This window comes from Arachis hypogaea, chromosome 11 (genome assembly GCF_003086295.3).
Source record: "Arachis hypogaea cultivar Tifrunner chromosome 11, arahy.Tifrunner.gnm2.J5K5, whole genome shotgun sequence".
Lineage (NCBI taxonomy): Eukaryota > Viridiplantae > Streptophyta > Magnoliopsida > Fabales > Fabaceae > Arachis > Arachis hypogaea.
In genome coordinates, this window is record NC_092046.1 from 131,000,756 (window position 1) to 131,009,343 (window position 8,588).

Sequence of the window (8,588 nt, forward strand, 5' to 3'; positions counted from 1 at the left end):
GCTGCCGCGTCGCGTGCGTGCTTTTTTTTTATAAATCTGAAAAAATACAGAATGCAGTGTTAATATGAATGTGATGCAAAACTCCAGGTTTAATATAATAAAATAAAATAAAACTCGAAAACAAATAAAACTAAATAAAAAATGAAAAAGGAACGATCATACTAATGAAGCTCGTCACAGCCATCCCTTCCCAGATCCTACTCGGAATACCACAGACAAGGTTTAGACTTTCCAGATCTCAAGAATGGCCATCCATGGGTTCTAACTTATACCACGAAGATTCTAATATCTCGGACTCGGTCCTCTGTATTAGATATCTAAGAGATACTCATTCTAGCTTGTTTGCATGTAGAACGGAAGTGTTTGTCAGGCACGCGTTCATAGGTGAGAATGATGATGAGCGTCACATAATCATCACATTCATCATGTTCTTGGGTGCGAATGGATATCTTAGAATAGGAATAAACTTGAATTGAATAGAAAAACAGTAGTACTTTGTATTAATTCATGAGGAATAGCAGAGCTCCACACCTTAATCTATGGAGTATAGAAACTCTACCGTTGAAAATACATAAGTGATAAGGTCCAAGCATGGCCGAATGGCCAGCCCCAAACGTGATCTAAAGATGAAACTAAAGATAATCCAAAGATGTAAAGACAATAGTAAAAAGTTCTATTTATACTAAACTAGTTATTAGGGTTTACAGAAATAAGTAAATGATGCAGAAATCCACTTCTGGGGCCCACTTGGTATGTGCTTGGGCTGAGCATTGAAGCTTTCATGTGGAGAGGTCTTTCTTGGAGTTGAACGCCAGTTTGTAACCTGTTTCTGGCGTTTAACTCCACTTTGCAACCTGTTTCTGGCGTTTGACTCCAGAATGCAGCATGGAACTGGCGTTCAACGCCAGTTTGCGTCGTCTAAACTCGGGCAAAGTATGGACTATTATATATTGTTGGAAAGCCCTGAATGTCTACTTTCCAACGCAATTAAGAGCGCGCCATTTGGAGTTCTGTAGCTCCAGAAAATCCACTTTGAGTGCATGGAGGTCAGAATCCAACAGCATCTGCAGTCCTTCTTCAACCTCTGAATCTGATTTTTGCTCAAGTCCCTCAATTTCAGCCAGAAAATACCTGAAATCACAGAAAAATACACAAACTCATAGTAAATTCCAGAAATGTGAATTTTAATTAAAAACTAGTAAAAATATACTAAAAACTAATTAAATTATACTAAAAACTATGTAAAAATAATGCCAAAAAGCGTATAAATTGTCTGCTCATCACAACACCAAACTTAAATTGTTGCTTGTCCCCAAGCAACTGAAAATCAAATAGGATAAAAAGAAAAGAATATACTATAAATTCCAAAATATCAATGAAACTTAGCCCCAATCAGATGAGCGGGACTTGTAGCTTTTTGCCTCTTGAATAGTTTTGGCATCTCACTTTATCCATTGAAGTTCAGAATAATTGGCATCTATAGGAACTTAGAATTCAGATAGTGTTATTGATTTTCCTAGTTCAGTATGTTGATTCTTGAACACAGCTACTTTATGAGTCTTGGACGTGGCCCTAAGCACTTTGTTTTCCAGTATTACCACCGGATACATAAATGCCACAGACACATAACTGGGTGAACCTTTTCAGATTGTGACTCAGCTTTGCTAAAGTCCCCAATTAGAGGTGTCCAGGGTTCTTAAGCACACTCTTTTCTTTGCTTTGGACCTTGACTTTAACCGCTCAGTCTCAAGTTTTCACTTGACACTTACACGCCACAAGCACATGGTTAGGGACAGCTTGGTTTAGCCGCTTAGGCCAGGATTTTATTCCTTTAGGCCCTTGATGAGGCACAGAAGTTGGTGAATTAAAAATTATTAAAATAATTACGTTGCAAGTATAGTTCTTAACTCACCGAAAATCTGCCTATCAATTTAGAAATATGTCACAGAGAGTTTAAATTAAAAATTACTGGGAGTTGGAGTCCCAAGTCGTCTCCCAACGAGTTGCAGAAAAGTGTGCTATTTTATTAATCAGATGTTCCAAGAAGTTGAGTTAAGTAGATGGAAAATTAAATTGAGAAAATTTAAATAATATGAATAAAGGCCTTGACTGGGAGTTGATTAGTTGGATTCTCTATCATTGATGGGATGATTTCAAGATTAATTTATAATTAATGGTTGTTCTGTTTAGTTATCCCTTACTAGGTAAAGGAAAGTCAAACAAGTTGGAATGCTAGATCTGTTCATGAGTTGCAACCCACTTAGTTCAAAGGGATTGGTGTTAGTGATTAGATAACAATCCAACGGTTAACCCAATTACAATTTTTCTTTCAATCCTTCCAACTCAAGAGTTCCTTTCAATCAACTCCCCATCAAGTGAGGGAACTACTCACTCATTGTAAATAATAAATCCATAACACATGAAAGGGAATTAAAAGAATACATGATTATTGGAATGGAAAATAAATTAAATTGGAAGAAATAAATTAAAATCATGAAAGTATTCAAATGACAAAATTGAACAAAGCAAAGAACATGGAAGAATAAAACCGAGTTAAGAGAACGAACTAGAATGACGAAGTTTTGATGAGGAAATAACTCTTCTCAATGTTCCAATGCTAAGACCAATTGAAAATTAAAATTCTTAAACCTAGAGAAAGAAACCTAAAGGAGTAAAAAAAACTAGATCTAAAAACTCTCCAACTGTCTAGAATGAATGTTGTCTTTTGTTTCTACATATTCTCTGTCTCTAGTCTGCTGTTCTGGGCCGAAAACTGGGTCGAAATAAGGTCCAAAATCGCCCCCAGCGAACTCTGCAGATTATGCAGATCGCACATGTCACGCGATCGCGTCACCCATGCGGTCACGTCATTCGCGCTTTTCCTTGCCACGCGTTCGCGTCGTCTGTGCTACCGCGTCGCTTGAGCTTTTCCAATCCGCGCGGCCGCGTGAGCCATGCGGCCGCGTCACTGCGATTTGCTCTCCTTTGCGCAGTCGCATGGCTCTTCTCGCTGGTTATCTCCTCAAATTCTTGTGTTCCTTCCATTTTTGCTAGCTTCCTTTCCAATCTCCAACTCGTTCATGCCCTATAAAGTCTGAAACACTCAACACACAGATCACGGCATCGAATGGAATAAAGGAGAATTAAAAATACATAATTAAAGTCTTTAGGAAGCCGTTTTCAAACATGTTATAAATTCAGGAAGGAATTATAATTTCATGCTAATTTAATGAATAAGTGGGTAAGGATCATGATAAAACCACACAATTAAACACAATATAAACCATAAAATAGTGGTTTATCAACCTCCCCACACTTAAACATTAGCATGTCCTCATGCTCAATTGAAGGAGATAAGGAAATAAGTATGAACATGTAGAAACTCATGAAATGCAATGCAAGCCTATATATATATATATATAAATAAATGCAACTGTATGATTCTTGCCCACTTGATCAAAAGTAAATAAGCTCTTCAAAATAATTACAATCAAATTCCACTAATTCTATCATTATACAATAAAACAGATAAAAAGTGCAAGAAGATAGCTCATGAAAGCAGGGAACATGAAAATTCAAGCATTGAACCCTCACTGATAATGTATGTACGCTCTAATCTCTAGTGTATAGGGTAATCACTCTATCTTTCTCTAATCATGCTTTCTAACTTTTGTTCTTCTCCTAACCAATCAACAACAGTTAATATACCAATACAAATATCATGAGGTCTTTTCAAGGTTGTAATGGGGCTAAGGTACAGGTAGGGGTATACATTTGGTCAAGTGAGCTAATAAATTGAATCTTTAATTAACCCAAGCTTCAACCCAACCTATATATTTTTAATGTAATCTTAAAGTTCATACCTAGCTACCCAGAATTCCCTTTTTCTATCCATACTCATGTATCAACTTTTTATTTGATTCTATCATATGTGCATTGATCTTTTGAATTCTGAATTTAACATTGGGGTAATTTTTGTCCCCTTATATATTATATATATATATATATATATATATATATATATATATATATATATATATATATATATTGACATTAAAATAAATATAGCTTATCAATGCACATAGATTTTTAATTCTTATAGTTTCACATGAGTAGGTATCCAAATTCCCATTAAATTCTCATGACACATTCCCTTAACAACTTTTGTTCCCACAATTTCCCATACTTAACTAGCACACAAAATTCTATCTTAAGCTAATCAAAGATTCAATTTGGGATATACAATTGTTTTTCAGCTTAAGGTTAGTAATGTGGTAAAATATAGAACAAATGGGATTTAAAGGCTCAAAGTGGTTAACAAAGGTAATTGAAAAGGGTAGGCTTAATTTGGATAAGTGAGTTTAAACAAATAATGGCCTCAATCATGTGCAAGCATGCAAATATAATAAATATTGGACATATAAGATAAAACAAAATATAGATTACAATCATAAAGAAGTAAACACACAAGAAAGAAATAATTATGGTTAAATAATGTAACCATACATAAAGGCTCAAATCTTTCACAGATTGTGTGTTCTTTAACTCAAATGTCATGTTCCAAATACAACTCAAGCAAATTTATCATAAAATTTTGAAAAATTAGTGAAATTTTTGTTCCAAAGATAGAGTCTTAAAAGAAACTTATTGTCTTTTCAATCAAGTAGAACATGCATGCAACTATCCTAACCTATGCAATTTATTCTATTCTATAAAAGAAAGAAAATCTAACTAAAATATCCTAATTATTGGTGCTAGGGAAAAGAAATTACCTCCGGAAGTCAGGTACTGACCGACCTCCCCACACTTAAGGCTTTGCACCGTCCTCGGTGCCGTCTGTCAGGAACAGGGGTGGACTGGTGGCAGTATCTCCACAGTCGGGACCATTATGGCTCCCTGTGCTGGTAAAAGAAGTGGAGTCCGGGGTATCCGAGTCCCTGAAGTGTCCCTTGAGTAGCTCATTGAGGTGTTTGAATCGGCGCTCGTTACGGCGCTCTCTCATCTTTGCTTTCTATTCTTGCCGATCCAACCTTTCGATTATTTGCTGGAGCAATTCATCAGTTGTAGGTGCTTGTGGTGTTGAAGAAGGATTATCTTCAACTGGAGTAGTAGGAAGGCTTGTAGTGGCTGCTGGGAGTCTGAGGTATTTCCCGTTAGGGACATACTGATCATCTCGTGGAAGCACGGCTTTGGTGTCCCCAGCTCTGTAGGAGACTCCGGCTGCTGAGACAAGATCTGAGACCAAGGCGGGGAAAGGTATGTTGCCCGCAATTTGTACGTGTTCCATAGCATTCCAAACATGTCTTGAGAGATGCAGAGGTTGGTCTGTAAGGATGCACCATAGTAGAACAGCCATGTCCGCAGTGAAGGAGGACTCATGAGTGCTCGGAAAGACGTAATGGGACATGATCTGTGCCCAGACCCGAGCCTCCAAGGTGAGTGCTGAAGCCAAGATTCTCTTAGGGCAGGTACAGTGGTATCCGTAGATCCAACGGCTGCCAAGTAATGCGATAACTCCGAGAACGGAGTCCCAGTCAAGTTGGTACCTCTGGCGCTTAAGTGCGGCTTCTTGGAAGGCGTCCATTTCTTCTGGAATAGGAGGAAGACTTAGAGCTTGCTGAATGTCCTCTTCTGTGATGGGGACTTGCTTCTGCCGGACATAAACAGACTGCAGGGTTGGCATGTAGAAGTTAGAGTAGAACTCAACTACCCAAGAAAGATTGACCTGCCTTGGTTGTCTCCGTAGGAAATCCCATTGTCTTCGTTCAATTTGCGGCTCAACAAAGGTAGCAATATTGGATGGGAGGATAAGAAGGTATTCATTGTTATAGTTCCTTTCTGCCAGGATAGGGAACATCTGCTCACAGTAGCGATTGGGAAATCGCGCAGTGTCCTTTGCTGGAAAGGCTTTCTCCTTTTCATCAACCTTTATTATCCTCTTAACTCTTTTTGTTGAGGGCTTGACTGTGGTTGAAGAAGGCTCTGCCACTAATGCTCTTTTAGTTCCTCTTCTTGCTAGGGGGTTTAGGAGTTACTTTCTCCTTTCCTTTCTTGGTGGCCATCCTGAAAAGAGAGGAGAAAGTAAATTAAATTCAAATAGATATATAGCAAGGAAGAGAACGGAAGAGTGGTGATAGATGCACATTAGGATGTAGATGACATTAACACATGCTCTCGAGTACATGTGAAAAGCCAACAATGGAAAATAGCTAGTGCATAGAAAGACAAGTGACTGCAAGGTGTTTATTGGCATACCGGCAAAGGGCATGAGTAGCATAGATCAAGTAATACTTTGTAACAAACTATCACGTTTGTATTGACAATTAAATTCAATTAATACAATGGTAAAGGAAAGTTGTGAAAAGCAAGCATTGAATAGTATAACAACATAGAGAAGTGCATAATGCCATTTGAGCTTTTTCACAAACACATAGCATACATGATGAATAAGGTATAGAAAATATGAAGGTGAACATGCAAGCAATCCCTTAAATAGAATAAAAATAATTGTCAAACAATTTGCAACAATCCACAAGCATATAATGAGGGATAATGACTCAAAAAAATTTCTAACACCATGTAAAAAGGAAAAGAAGAAGAAGGAAAATATGAATAATGAAAAGAAAAATAATATATAAAATATATATAAAATGATAGAAAAGAGAAGAAGGAAGAAGAAAATAGAACCTTGGTAATGGAGGTCAGAGAGAGAAAGTGATAGGTGAGATAGAAGGAAGAAGGGAGAAGGAAGAAATAAGGAAGGAAAAGAAAAATTAGGATTTGGAGGAGAGAAAGATAAGATATGTGGCAATTTTTGGATGAGCTGTGCGGCGCATGCGACGCGGCCGCGTGGGGCACGCGTTCGCGTGGATGCGCTTCAAGTATGATGACGCGATCGCGTCGGTCACGCGAACGCGTGACCCATGTTATGCTTCTGGCGTGAGTGCAGCCTCGCACCAGCACAACTCTCTGTTCAAATTAATTTATTTGCCAAAATTGGGGTGGCGCGATCGCGTGGGTCACGCGATCGCGTGAGTGTGCGTCAGAAAACGGATGACGCGGCCGCGTCGGCGACGCGGTCGCGTGATAAGAATTGTGCTTTCAGCACCAATCCAGCACCACTCTCGCACAATATTTCATTGTGCACCCTTTTACGTCGAAAACTCAGGACACGCGGCCGCGTGGGCACGCGGTCGCGTGGGAGGCCATGATTCCCATGCGACGCGAACGCGTTAGCGACGCGGTCGCGTGGGTTGATTTGTGCCATTGGCACGCCTCCAGCCACACTCCAGTGTGACTTTCTGTTCATTTTTTATTTTTCTTTACTCTCCCTGTGACACGGACGCGTCGCTGATGCGATCGCGTCGCGTAGCAAAATTTTTTTTTTGTTGAAAATAAAAAACATGTAAATGCAGATGCATGAAAGTACTAAGAAAGAGAAGAGTTATTGAATAGGAAAAACTAAAAATAAAGAAAAGAACGATCATACCATGGTGGGTTGTCTCCCACCTAGCACTTTGCTTTAACGTCCGTAAGTTGGACACTCCACTAGCTCAATCTTCTGCTATATGGGGATCTTCCAAGAGGAAGATCTCAAGCTCCTTGTTTCTCTGTATCTTCTCACCATGGTATAGCTTCAGGCGTTGTCCATTAACCTTAATAAGTTCAGAGCTTGAAGGATGGCTTAGGTGATAAACGCCGTACGGTTCGGCCTTCTCTACTCTGTATGGACCTTCCCATCTTGATCTCAACTTACCTGGCATGAGCCTTAGTCGAGATTTGTAAAGGAAGACTAAATCCCCAGGTTGGAACTCTTTCTTCTTGATGTTTTGGTCATGTGCAGCCTTCATCTTTTCCTTGTATATTCTGGAGTTTTCATAAGCTTCTAGGCGAAGGCTCTCCAGTTCCGGCAGTTGCAACTTCCTTTCAGCTCCGGCTTTCTCAATTCCCATGTTGCACTCCTTAACTGCCCAAAAAGCTCTGTGTTCTATTTCAACTGGGAGATGACAAGCTTTTTCATAAACCAAGCGGAAAGGGCTCATCCCAATGGGTGTCTTGTATGCTGCTCTATATGCCCAGAGTGCATCTTGTAGCCTGGTGCTCCAGTCTTTTCTATGAGGCTTTACTATCTTTTGCAAGATACGCTTAATTTCTCTGTTTGACACCTCGGCTTGCCCATTAGTTTGGGGATGGTAAGCTGTTGCAACTTTATGAATTATCCCATGCTTCTTCATTAATCCTGTTAGTCTCCTGTTACAAAAATGGGTGCCTTGATCGCTCACGATTGCTCGTGGTGATCCGAAGCGACATATAATATGGTTTCTCACAAAGGAAACAATAGTGTTAGCATCATCAGTGCGGGTAGGAATTGCTTCCACCCATTTGGAAATATAATCCACAACTAACAATATATAAAAATATCCATTAGAATTTGGCAATGGACCCATGAAGTCAATGCTCCAAACATCAAAAATTTCACAAAAAAGCATAATTTGTTGAGGCATCTCATCCCTCCTAGATATATTACCAAATTTTTGGCATGGGAGACAAGATTTGCAAAACTCAGCAGCGTCTCTAAAAAGAGTAGG